Source organism: Passer domesticus, chromosome 8 (genome assembly GCF_036417665.1).
Source record: "Passer domesticus isolate bPasDom1 chromosome 8, bPasDom1.hap1, whole genome shotgun sequence".
NCBI classification, from domain to species: Eukaryota; Metazoa; Chordata; class Aves; order Passeriformes; family Passeridae; genus Passer; species Passer domesticus.
This window is the reverse complement of record NC_087481.1, coordinates 35,980,814-35,994,998: the sequence shown is the minus strand read 5'-3', so window position 1 is coordinate 35,994,998 and position 14,185 is coordinate 35,980,814. Positions and strand designations below refer to the sequence as shown.

At 36.9% G+C, this 14,185-nt stretch overlaps 1 protein-coding gene across 19 annotated transcripts in view; it reads right to left on the bottom strand.

The window, feature by feature from the left end:
* Positions 1–14,185, bottom strand: part of KCNMA1 (potassium calcium-activated channel subfamily M alpha 1) — a 423,584-nt gene that overhangs the window by 235,314 nt on the left and 174,085 nt on the right. The gene's annotated exons all lie outside the window — the stretch shown is intronic.

Sequence of the window (14,185 nt, the reverse complement as noted above, 5' to 3'; positions counted from 1 at the left end):
ACAGATAAGAGCAAACAGAGAAGAGTTAAAAAATCCAAAATTGGTGCATATTTAGTTCCCAAATATTGAATTTATGCATCAGAGCAGTAATTTGGGAATATCTGAAAGGGACAAGTAAAAGCCATGGTAAAGGCCTGAATCACTGTGAGCTTGCCTAACTACTCATGACTGTAGTAACTGATGTAATAGGTCACTAGGAATAGACTATGAAACATCTCTGAATGAAAGCACACTAAGGAGAATTAGCAAATTCAGTCTCCCTGCCACAAGCTCTGTTTTCTTCTCTCTCCAATAAAAGATTCAGCTTTCTTGCACAGACTTGAACAGACTACATCTCATTTGAGCAGACTGCTTATTATAAGGAATGCTGTGAAATCAAAATTAAGGAAATATTAGACATCAACACAAAAATACAAAAAAATCAAACCAGAAATTAAACAAACAAAAAAAAGTACCCTTATGTACTTTTCCATACACAGTTCCAATCTGATTTGAGGAAAGATTTTAAAAAGTATTTTTGCTGTGATCTGTTTGGTACATGCTTCAATTTATGTTAATATATCAGCTTCATTTTGCTGTCTTGATACAGATTGGGTTTTTTTTTCTCAACTTTCTACTGACATATTGTCAATAAAATGAAAATTTCTGTTAAATCTATAAATGTGAAAAGACTGAGATTTTCTAATTAGTGAAAAAATACAAGACAAAAAGTCCCATCTGTTAACGGTGCTCTGTAGCTTGAAGTTAATTAGATTTGCTGGGACAGTGCCTGGCAATATAACCAATTAAAATACATGCAACTTTTCCAATTCAGTATCATTAGTCAAAAAAATAGCAGTACTTTCTATCAAAATGTGCCACTTTCTGGAGCTAAGTGGCTGCCATTATATGTCTGTAAATATCTGTGCATGCACATTTGTGGGACTTTTCTGCTCCCTAGCCTAAAAGGTTCTTCCTCCTGATTACCTAGCAGTCACCCACAATAAAGACAAATCCACTCTTTGTACATTGGTAGAAGAAGAGCTCTCACAGATTTCCAGTGGATGCCTAACTGGCTCTGCAATCATGCTGAGCAGAAGCGCTTTGTAGGTGACCATCACCCACCAACTACTGCGGATGTCAACGCTCTCCTTCCCAAGCTCCTCACTGTCCCACTGCAGATAAGGACTGCTAATAAGCCTACTGGCATGTTGTTTTAGAGAAACCAGTGATGAACTGTCAATCAGACCCTGAGAAAATGAAAACCAGTCAGCTCAACTGCAGATCTGTGCAAAAGCCCAAGAACCCAGGGCAGGGTCCCGTGTCACACACTGCACCGCACCAGAGCAGCACTCGTACTGGTGGCTGATAATTCACAGCCCCATGCCCATTGCTCAGCCCAAGAAAGCCTCTGGGTATTGTGTCAGACCTTGAAATGTGGTCATTATTTTTTTCTCTGTTTCTATCATAATTTTTTTCTCTGTTTCTATGTTACTATGCTTCAGTTGTGACAAAAGGGGGTTTATCTCCACATGAAGAATTGGAACCAGGTAACTTCAGCTGGAACACTTTGTCCTAACAATACTTTGGCCAACCTCTGGCTAAATAAAGTGACCAAGGGGAGATAAAGAAGCAAGCTGCACTTTTTGGTATAGTGCCTAAACAAAAAAAAAAATCTCCACTTGTGCATGGAACATCGTGGAGAAAACAGAAGTGCACCAATTCCTGGACAGAATAAAAGACAAGATATTACCCCAAAATCGCAATCAAGTTCTTTATAACTAATTAAAAAAACTAATCTAACTACATGATGGTTCAACATCCAGGAAATTAATTAACTTAAATCAAATAAATATATTTACCAGTAAAATGTAATGTAGTCATTTGCCAATCCACCCCTCTATCTGGAATACTGCAACACAGAACTAAAAAATCAATAAACTATTAAAAAAAAAAAGAAAATACTAGAAAACATTGTCTTTTTGAATTAAGCAATTATCTATTTCTTAATTAGTACTTGTTTAAAAATGAAAAAAACATTAAATATTTATTTTAAATCCACAAAACCAAACAAAACTACAAAAACTAATTCACAGTTCTTGTCTTTACTTCCAATATACCATACTCCTCATCAGTTACTATTCACAGTTTTGTAACTGACAACAAAAAAGGAGAACATCCAAGGAACTGACAAAGAAAATACAAGACAGAAAACAAAGAATAGTGGTAAAAATACCAGAAAATAATAATAGAGTAGGGTAAACAAAATGCTGTGTCTTTAAAATGATAAAATCAGAAAGATATCTCTAAAGTAAAGGGTTTGAAGCAGGGAAACCACTCAAATGACTTCTCAAGAAAAAATGCAATCCAAAATGTGGACCTTCTGAGAATTTAGGCCACTTCCTCCAATTCACAGTGCATTTGCACACTATTATCTATATTAACAGTACTGTTAAAGGGAGCTCAAGCTGTACTACCATGTCATAAGAAACTACTGAAAGGAAGTAAATTTCTTTGTGAATGAATCACTTTAAGATGACATTTAATGAAATTATTTACCTTATACATTCAAAATTAATACTAGATTGTATGGCAGACAAAAGGAATCCTCACATTCCTCAGTTATTTTGACATTAGTCTGACATGCAACCTACACAACAGACAGTCATGCCAATAAATGTTCAAAGAAGAATTAGAGAAAGAGGTTACTCCTCCTTGCTAAGGTTTTATAATTGAATAAAATCAGTAAATTTTCAGATTCTGTGTTCCTCGGATTTTCTGCTACTATTCCTAAATTTTCAAATAGCAGAACTACACAAACACAGAAACAAGTACCCTCCCATTTGAACTCTTTAGGTTCTTAGTCACAAGAACTCACACATACAGCAAAGGTAGATGCAGCTGTGGACATATTTGACAAACTGGAAGCTCTTGGCTTCAGCAAAGCCTAGTAAATTTTCATTCAAGAAAAAGACTGAATCAAGAATGCTGAAATCATTCAGCACGCAACAGAGCATTTGAATGCTTGTCAAAGAATGTACTTTAAAATGTTATGAAAACAAGACACAGAAGGGAAAAGACTCACTGGTAAACGCATCTGACAGGCTGCAATAAGAGTTTGCTGCTGCAGTACTAATATCACAGCTCTCATCTTCCATGTACCATTACCCAATATGGGCTTTCTCCTAAACCTTTTGTAATATAATATATATAATTTAGCACTTCTATTTCCAGACCAAACATAAAGTATAACAATTCCTGGTACTTGCAAACACGTTGGTCAACTTCTACTGTAAGACTAGAAAAATCCATAACTGTTTCATTGACTTCTAAAGACAGGTAGCCATCAACATGACTTTTTTAAAAGGGACCACTAAACCTTCGGCCATTCACACAAGGATTTTCAGGAACTCACTGCCCCTCAAGTCATGTTCTCTGCTCAGTAATTTGGCACAGCTTATGTCAACTATATCAGAAGTTTTTTGTGACAATTAACAGGGATATCAAACACAGGACCATCAATGAGCAAAATGAACAAAAGGAAACTATGTTACATAGAAAGGGGGGAAACTTGGTGATAGAGCTAAAGAGCACGGTATTATTGAAAGTCACCTTTTTAAGCACCTTTTTCCTCCTTTTTCTCTGCCATTGTTTGTCCTTCAGACATTTTGCCAAATTTGATAGCTTTGACTGATAGCCACAGGAAAATCTCTCTCACACCAATCTGCTTTGAAGATGAAAAAATTGACTTTTGTATCACTAAGAATAAATCTAAGCCTACTTAAGCATCCAGTTATACATGAGAATTTGTGAATACAAAAAGCTGCCGTTAATTAGTGTACAAAAGAAAACGATGGAGAGCAAGTCTGAGCATTGTAAATTGTAGCACTCACTAAATTTTGGTCATTTTTGTAATTTAGTCTTAAGTCTGATAGTTCTAAACAAAAGCATAAAACTCAACAGTTTTACAGAGGCTATATCAGAACATAATTCTTATCAGACCTCTCAATTTCCGAAAGCAACAAAAAAAGAGACAATGTGAGCTCTTCTGGATTTTTAGACTAATTTGAACTGAAAAGCCTGCCAATTAATTATTTGATACAGTCATTGATCATGACATGCGAGTTCTCCACATAATTAGAAAACAAAATTTGAAATTTTAAGGGAGCAGCTAAACCTAAAGTAAACTGTTCAGGGTTGTGATGATCTTGATTTATGTAAGCATTCACTCACAGTAAAAAAAAAAAAAAAAAAACATTTTCAGTGGGCTGTGGAATAACATGGAGCAAATGTTCATACAGTGTTTCTGCAACTTCAAACAACATAAATGCATATTTTCCTTTTATTTTAAGTAAAATCTGCACAAGCATAATTATATGCTACTATAGGTCAAATCTTGATTCACAAGACTGCACTGATATGCAAACCTTGATATTTCAGAGAAAGGCAAGGAGGCCTTTGATGCCATCAATTACAGGCACTGTTGATTTCCATACTGTAATTGTCAAGGTGATGGCAAGTTGTGAATATTGTTAATCTGGAATTAAGATTCAACATTATCTACCAAATGATAGGAAATTTGCATGAGGTATGAAATTAAATCAGTAATTGGCAACTATCACTAAACAAATGATGCAGCAAGCAAATGTGAAAGCTATTTTACACAACAAACCTTTTCTTGCAGTGAATGTTTTTTTCTCAGTGGTAGGATGGAAAGACTAGTTTATCTGTTAGGAGCAAAGAGTGATTTATTCAGCCAACCTGCTCCCTGCAGAGGAGTTTTTCTGTTTTGCTATATAGTTATAATTTTTAAAATGAAAGCTTTATGGTGAGGCTTTTTCTATGTGGCTTGAAGATGGCCAAAGACTTGCAGAATCAACTTCAAATATAACTCCCTAACAGCCTTGTATAATACCCTTGAATAAATATACAGCAGTGACCACTAAATAAGGCCTTGAAACCAACTGTTACCTCAGCAGACTTCTTCTATTGCTAGTAACGGTATCATCAGGTCCTTTAAATTTCACCCTCTGGTGTCATGGCTTTTGTTATTCTTTTTATATAACATGAAGAGTTTAATTAAAAAAAAATACAAACAAAAAAAACCACCAACGTTCTCAAAGTCCTCCTTTCCTCTGAGTCCACAGTCTTTGCATGTTTATCTGGCTTTGCTAGCCTGTAGTATTTCTCATCAGTATCTTTATTTTTCATGCAGACACCATCTTGAGGGTAGAGACCTAGCAAATTGCCTGCCTTTCCACCTGCTTTATAGGGTCCTCTATATAGGTCTAAGAATCAAAGCCATCAAGTTTCATTATGGTGTGGTCTTATGCACAGGCATAAAAAGTGGGTGGAGAACGAGGAACATCCACCTTCAGCTTATGTTCTGTCTCATAAATGTCAGCTGGTACATAATTTTTCCCCTTTTCTGCATGCTTGCATCAGCGCAGCTATAGTCTCTTTCCAAGGCACTTCTGAAAACCACCAAAAAAACAAAATTGGAAAAACTACCAGGCAATTAGACATCTGTCATGGTGAAAGATTTACAAGAGATATTCCTACGACTTCTATGTCTATGTTAATATGCAGTTTTAGTTAACATTTTAACAACATTGCAGAATGCGTAGAAGTTGAAAGTACATAATGGATTTGAAGGTTTTTTTAAGTATTGCAAAAAAAAATTATATTTTTCATGAACTATAAAAAACATCCAGGAGCAAACCCTGTGAAACACAAAGTGGTTTTCTCTGAATAAGTAGTGCAGAACCTGGCTGAGATTCCTGTAAGGTAAATTATGCCATTGAAATGTAAACCTTTTTCTTTTTTCTTTTAATGTACTTTCCTTGCTTGCCTCCTGAAACTCTACTTACTATTGAGCTCCTACAGAGATTCTGTCCAATGCTGCTTTATTCAAAAACCATTTTATTTTAAAATAGGTCAGCTTTGTAGAATCTATTCTTAAACAGAAAGTTTAAAAAGCAGATGTCAATGAAATTACCTTTTTTAACACATCTCTACCTGTAACAAGAGTTTAAGTCTATAGCCTGGGACGAGAAGTTTCTCTCTCCCACCTGTAGGCCCAGCTGCTTTCCTCCACTGTGCTACACCCACTTCTCTGATCCTCAGGCTCACCTAAAGACACTGTTCTTGTCTAGTAAAGGAAAAGTTGGCAGGTAAAACAGAAAGACCATCAGGGTGAGTGAGGGGTCTATTTTGGTTTTCTATCAAACCAAAATCTCATCAACCCCTGGGTTTTGTCAATGACCTCCTTACTCCTTTGAACAAGTTCACTGCACTTACAGCCCCACACGCAGGACCAAAAAAATGAAAAAAACCAAGAAAAATTATTAAAAGTAGTCCAATGACACTTAAAAAACGGCAATAACACTTGAAAAGTGTTTATACCAGATCTGAAAACAAGAAATATTTATACTGCACAAGTACATGATGACACTGCACAAGAAAGAAGATGATCAAGGTCTAATACTAACAAATAATTTGTTTTCTAAACAGCTTGGCTGACATGCTTCCTTTCTGACTCTCAGGCAGAGTTGGAAGACAGAGCTATCAGCATTCATAATTTCAAACACCAAGTTAAAATTCCATTTGCTGATTGCCTAAAACCCCAGAATGCCTCTCTGATCAATCTTACGACAAAGACCCATGTAAAAGTGCCAATACAGACTGCTGACTCTGAAAGGAAGTCCATGTACTGATTAATTAACGTGATTGCCAGCAGCACTGACACATTCTTTGGAGATATCTTGCTGAAGCAGTTTCTCAATCCATAGTTTGGTTTCTTATCATGGTTACAGGTATATTAGACACCAGGAAGACCAAGCACAGGTTCATATGTGCTTACAGAACTGAAATTAAAGCTGCAGTTCTCTGTTAACTATAAGAACTAGAGTATCACTAGTGACAAGACCATGCTGCAGGGCTATTCCACAACATGGGCATGAGGAACGGCTGCTGTTGATCAGCAGAGACTTTGTCAGAACAGGTGACACAGAGTTTGCACAGACACTCCGCCACAGACAGTATACAGTATAAGCTGTACTGTTTGTAACCAGTCTTATTTTTGTACCACTTCTTGAGTGAATTAGAAGCAAATGACCACTGTACTGAATAAATAGAGCACCTGTTTGTTGCGGTTCATGTTTATTTTATTAAGTATTGTTAGTTAGTTTGTTCTAGTCCCTTCCTTGCCTTTGAAAGCGATCCTGCCCCTCTTTCCCTGCATGTCAAGGCAACCCTGCCCCTTTCTCCTGAATGCTCCCTGCCACTCATGCCCCGATTGCAATACCCACTTGGAAATCCCCTAATCCACAACTCCCCATTGGCCCATGCAACCTTTTGTTCTCCTCACCCTATCCTGACTGGTCCCACATTAATGATGCAATCCCCTTGCTCCACCCTTGGAGTTTCCCTGTTGGTTGATTTTCTGTATCCACCCGTGGTTTATAACAGTATTTAACCCCTTGCAATGAGGTGCTTGGGGCTCATCTACCTTAGTTAGTTCATCTGGAATTAACTTTCCCTGTGGAACCTCAAGACTAAGAGCTTCCTCCTTTGCCTGGTCGCTGCTATGGCTGTAGCAGTGTGAGCTGTAGAGCCTGCAGCTCTTCAGGTTCAGCTGTGGGCAAACCCAGCCCCCAGCTGTTCCCCACTCTGTCATTGCTACCAGAGCGTTCAGAGCTAGCCCGGGTTCCTGTGTACTTCAACACCTCTTTGCGTTGTGTTAACTCTGACCGCTTTACATAATTTTCCAGAAAAATACCAAGAAATGAGCATCACTATAATACATTCATCATATACATTGTATATGATGACTAAATTACGTTAACCTTAGGAAAATTTTCAGGCAAAACAGTGGTGTTAATGTTTGTTACCCCTGTACTTTAAGAAAAAAAAGTCATCTAATTCAACAATGTATCAGTGGCAATTTACATAGATAACAGTTTCATCAAAGATGGGAATTCCATTCTTTTCAGCACAGCCAATGGTCTGCAGACACACTAATTTTTTTTAACTTTTATCTGTTTAAAATCAGATTCAGGTGTTAAATCTCAACCTTTGAACATGAGAACCTTCACAGTTACGACCCTAATTTCTTTAATTTGAGGTACTGTATTTTATGTAAGTAACTGAACATCCTTGGGAAGGGAAACATGATGCATTTCCCACAATCAAGTTAAGCTATATACTCGGCTCTTGTCTCCTTTCGAGTAATTGTTTTCAAGTAATATGGTTTATCTCGAAGCTTTGCAGAACTGGTCAGCTCCTTACTACTGAGATTTTAGTTTCTTACCTCTTAAGTTTTTAGAGTTTTTCTTACATAGCACTGTCTTAACAGTTTAGTGGAGTCTTTTGTTTTTGGGGGGAGGGAGGAAGGTTTGGGAGTTTTTGTTGGTTTTTGAGGGGATTTTTGGTTTTGGTGGGTCTTTTTAGAGTTACCAGCTCGGCTCATTTAACTATTCTTGGAAATGAATACTATTAATATTCGCCAAAGAAAATATAAGCACTGACATTGTGCTGAGGCTAGCAAACTATGTAGGACTTCATTTCAACAAAGCAAATTGCAACAAAACTGCCAAAAACCGAACAGTAATCCATTACACATGAAAAAAGAGTCAGCTTAAGCCCAGATCCATTATGCAACAAATTGAAGAGTCTTAACGCCTTCAGTGTAAAGCTTTGATAAGTAGTTGTCCATTCTAAGCAGATTCATGAAAACCATATTATTTATCTGGTTACTGGGTTTGACTTTTTTGTGGCTACTTCACAGTTTTACTTTATATTTTTTGAATTGAAGATTTATTAAGTAAATCCAATTGCTCCAGAAAAAAAAACATTCTCAAAGTTCACTGTTTAAAGGTGGCAAACTGTGTAATTCATATACTAGTATAATACATTCACTACTAAATAACTCTCTTTTCCTGACAATCCCAAAGTTTCTGCAAGGAAGAAAGAAAAAATAAAGGGGGGGGGGGGGGAGGGAGAATGGGGCCTGCAGTACAAGGGATAATGGCTTTAAACTGATAGGCAGCAGATTTAGATAAGATACAAGGAAAAAAATCTCTGCTTTGATAGTGGTGAGATGAAGGAAAAGGTTGCACAGAGAAATTGTGGATGCCTCATCTCTGAAAGCATTCAAGATTTGACTCTTTGAAAACTTGGTCTAACGCAAGATGTCCCTGTCCATGGTAGTGGGGACAGAACTAGATGATCTTCAAAGGATCTAGCATACTCAAACCATTCTTGATTATATAATAATTATAAAAACATATTCATTATGTCCCATTGGTTATAAAATCATAGTAGTAAAGAAAACCAAAACACCTTTACTGGAAAAAAGCTTAAATGGAATCAGTTAGCTACTAAACTTGTCCAAGAGGCAAAACAAAAGCACTGCAACCAAAGGTATAAAACCAAGGGTTTATTATAGTAATTTTAAATAGCAATTATCATCATAAGTTTAAATCATTTTCATTGGTTTGTGGAGGTTTTTTAAATTCCTCTTTGAAGGCAAAGAGTATATTGTTATGGAGAAGTGGGAATACATGCCACAATTTACTCCATTATTCTCTATCTGTATCCAGTTAGCTACTGAACACCCTGGGTTTCTGTCAGCCTCTGTAGAATCTGGATGTACAAATAGACTGGGGAATTAGAGGCTGGAGAGCAGTGCCATGGAAAGAGACCTGGGGTCCTGGTCAATGGCCAGTTGAATGTGAGTCAGCAGTGCCCTGGCAGCCAGGAGGGACAACCCTGTCCTGGAGGGCACCAGGGACAGCACGGCCAGCTGGGCACGGGAGGGGATTGTCCTGCTCTGCTCTGCACTGAGGCAGCCTCACCTCCAGTGCTGAGGGCAGCTTTGGGCACCAAAACATAAAAAAAAATACATTGAGCTGTTAGAGAGAGTCCAAAGTAGGACACAAGGACAGTGAAGGGCTTGGAGGAAGCCAAACGAGGAGCAGCTGAGGTCCCTTGGTCTGCTCAGCCTGGACAGGAGAGACTGAGGCAGACCTCCCTGCAGTCACAGCTTCCCCTGAGGGGAAGAGGAGGGGCAGGCACTGATCTCTGCTCCGTGCTGACACCGACAGGGCCCGAGGGAATGGCCTGAGGCTGAGCAGGGAGGTTTAGGTTGGACATCGGGAAATTATTCTTCACCAGAGGGCACTGGAACAGCTCCCCAGAGCAGAGGTCACAGCAGCAGCCTGACAGAGCTCGAGCAGTGTTTGGACAATGCTCTCGGGCACATGGTGTGACTCCTGGGGATGTCCTGTGGAAGGCCAGGAAATGGGCTCTATCATCCTTGGGGGTCCAAGTTGGGATCCTATAACTCTAATCTAGATTTCTCAGGCTCATGATACTGCATTACTTACATTAAAGGATTTTTGTAGTATGCAACAAATTGTAATAAAATCCAGTACTGACATTATAAATTAACAAAGTATTTACCTAACAGTTTTCTTTAAATGACCATAAAAATTAAAGGTTTACCAAAGTATTGGCAGCTAATTTATGTGTCCTCCAGTAGTACTAGATTTTACATAGAATTCAGGTTTTTATTATATTTGGGTTGGGTTTTAACTTATTTCATGAAAATATTATGAATCATTTTATCTGGGTATAGTATAGTATAACCTGTATTTTAAAATATGCATGAACAATTAAAACTGTTTCAACAAAGTACCTTAAAGTAATATGCTACAGCTAGTGCTCCTGCAGTAATAGAAAGGCAAACTAGAACAATAAAACTCACTTTCTAGTGCTACAAAGCCAGACGTTTATGGCTAGTAAAAAATGCAATTTAGGCTTTCTAAAAATGGAGCAAGATTTTAATATGAATCATCTTCCACTTCCATAATCTTGACACTAAAAAAAAGTTTGGTGAAGATTTTAAAAAGTGGAATGAGATAATAACAAGTATTTAACAGCAATATGCCAGTTATTAAATAGTTCTCATTTTGTCCAGAAGCTTTTAAACTCTGTGGCTAGATCAATGTTCATATATTTGATGTTCACTCTGTAGTCTCCTGGTGTATACACAAACTAAAATGAAAAATGTACATTACTAAGTGCATTGCTATCCCTTTTTCACAGAAAAAAAAAAAAAGAGAAACTGTTACTAGTCTGATTTCAGGGCAAAGTGTGTTTTAAGTACTTGAACAGCATTTGCTCATGTTGACATTAGAGTGGGAATATGACTATTTTACCATCGTAGTTTCATTTATTCTGTATTTGTTCACATGCACAAAATACTGTCTCCAGCAGACTGATGAAAAGCCCATACTTTCATCTTCTTTACAATAGAAAACATTTTAATGGACAAAAGCTCCTGCCTTCAATTCAAGCTCCTGAAGCTGCTTCACTGTGATGCAGAACTCAAAGGAGACTCTGAAATACTACTTTCAAGAACACTGGTAGAGTAGTGGAAACCACAAGAATTAAGGGGATTTTGCATATTTCCAAGCTCAGACTGTCCAGGGGAGTTTAGGATCTCAACTGCTATAAAACTCCTAGGGTTTGCATGACCAGGTTGGGGCAGTGGGGCTGCAGGGGTGAATTCTGTAAGAAGCTGCTGGAAGTTTCCCTATGCTCAGCACTGCTGCTGCTAAGGCTGAGCCCATCAGTGATGGTGGGGGCTCTGTGGAGGCTGTGTCAGAGAAAAGGCGGGAAGCAAAGCACAGACAGACCTAAACAAGAAGGAAAATAATATGCCCAGCATAGACATTAACTTCTATTTAACTCTAAAATCACACATGTTAAATTCACCTGTTTATAGTATGCACATTATCTTCACACGATTTCTTTCACACCATGTGGACTGAGACCGTTGAAAAGTCAGCCATGCAAGTTTCACATGAATAGTGTACTTCAAAAAGTGTTCTGGAAGTTGTTTAAAGAGGCAGTTTTTCTCCCTGCTAGTCTTGTGCAGGAAAATAAGTTTTGAATCTGAGACCTGTGTTGGAACTTCTTATTGGAAGACCACAATTAAGCTTGATTGTGTGAAAACTGAACCTGTTCAGAAAACATACAAGCATTTTTAAAAAATACTAAATTCATGCTTGTTTTGAGTTCTTTTGCTCAATGTATGTGTGACTAAAATTCACTTCAAGTCCTACTTTGAGTTATGAACTTAAGAGAACCTGGATTGTCTTTTTTTCCTGCACCAAATCAAACTCAATTTGAACCAACAACTGACACTCAGCCATCCACATTATCCTATTTTTCACTGTGATGACGAATTCAAGCTCTTTAATGATCTATCACAGCTAATATGTATTAGTCAGCTTTTAACGTCACTGCAATAAAGTTGCATAAGCCATGAACTTAAGAGCTCCTTTATTTGCAATTTCATGGCCTGTAGTTTATAATACATCCACGTTTTAGTTTTTTTCACCATATGGAAGCAACTTGCCACTTACAACCAATCAGTCAAAACAATATTTCTTAATCAAATTCCTTCCTTTTTTTCCAGCTAAATTATGTTTTCATTGATTATTGTATGGGTTTATTTAGTTTTGTATGATTTTTTGGATTTATAATTTGGTGAGGCCTATAGAGCTGAATAATATGACAGTAATAAATATAAAACAGATACAGGCAATGTTTTTTACATTTGAATGTCAAATATAATGGCAATCAGTGTCAACATAAGACACTTGCTCAGATATCTTAACAGATTAAGTTCTGGTACACTGGGTTGAACTGGTATACACAGAGCAAAAAATTACATATAACAACACTTGAAAAATGAATGAAATATATTTCTATTTGTATGCTATTTTTTTCCATTTAGGAATAAAGACAACTTATAGGCATAATTCAGTTCTGAAAGCTTATTTGAACCTCAGTTCAATTAATTTTTTTCAGTTAATTTTACAGGAGGAAAGTATTTCCCTTTACATTCATCAACTTGATAAACTGTTCAATCCAGTAAGTTTTTTTTTTCAAACCTACATTTGACACAACCAAAGTTACGTAAACCTGTATGAATTTTTCTGTATTATTTAGAATAAAAAAGAAAGTCAGTGTTATTCCAGCCATTTTAAAAATAGACCTGCAGTTTTCTGTCATTTCAGAAATTTTTTCTACTTTAATAGGTGAATGTTACTTGATGAGTAAGAAAATTATTTACAGCTTTGTGCAAAATAAAATAGTATCAGATGCAAATTTAATTGTACCAACCTATCAGACATGACAAAAATAACCTGCCTGACATCTATTTCCACCAGTCTTGTTATTCTTTTACCGACTCTACTTGAAATATATTTCATTCATTTTTCAAGTGTTGTTATATGTAATTTTTTGCTCTGTGTATACCAGTTCAACCCAGTGTACCAGAACTTAATCTGTTAAGATATCTGAGCAAGTGTCTTATGTTGACACTGATTGCCATTATATTTGACATTCAAATGTAAAAACTACGTGAAACTCATTATTACTGCTAAAGTATTACCCGTCTGGAAATACATCACCTTCTCAAGGGCCTTGCTGATTTACTAACTGACAACAACTCATTTCCTTGGTGAGTTTCCACTTTGCAAAGACACTCATTAAAATTCACAGGTTTAAGTGTTTAGTGTTTTGTTCTCCTAACAAACACCGGAAAGTTCTGTTGGGAGAAGAAAAATAAATAAACCTTCCAAAGTATCTTATGAATAAGTAACAAAACAGAAAGTACATTATCAGGTTTGACTCATTGTGCTTAGCTGCAATATGATGTCACAGCATAACAAGGTAATTAATGTATAATTAGTAGCATCAGTAGCAAAAGGATCACTTTGCATTATGTGAACAAAACCGTACCTCTTCTGCCTCAGCGTATGCCTTTCATCTACTCTGCATAGCTGCTACAGGAGCAAAAAGAAACTAATTTTGTTTGACTTTGTGATTTTTGGAGTGACACTGAAGTTACAAATCCTCTCATAGATCCAACTCGAATTTATACAACAGCCAACTGTATCCTTATTCTACTGTAATGTCTCTGTCAGGCAGAGTAACTAACTTCAGTATATTCTGTGAAATATCTTCCAAACCTTTATGAAACTTCAAAAAGCAAAGACATGTACAGAAACTTACCTCATACCAACATAATCAACTTCTGGCAACCCATTTTGTTCTGTTAAATTACATTCCACAAACTAAAGAGAAGGGACAGCCATTCTCTTTTGTCTCCTCCCTACCTTTTTTTTAA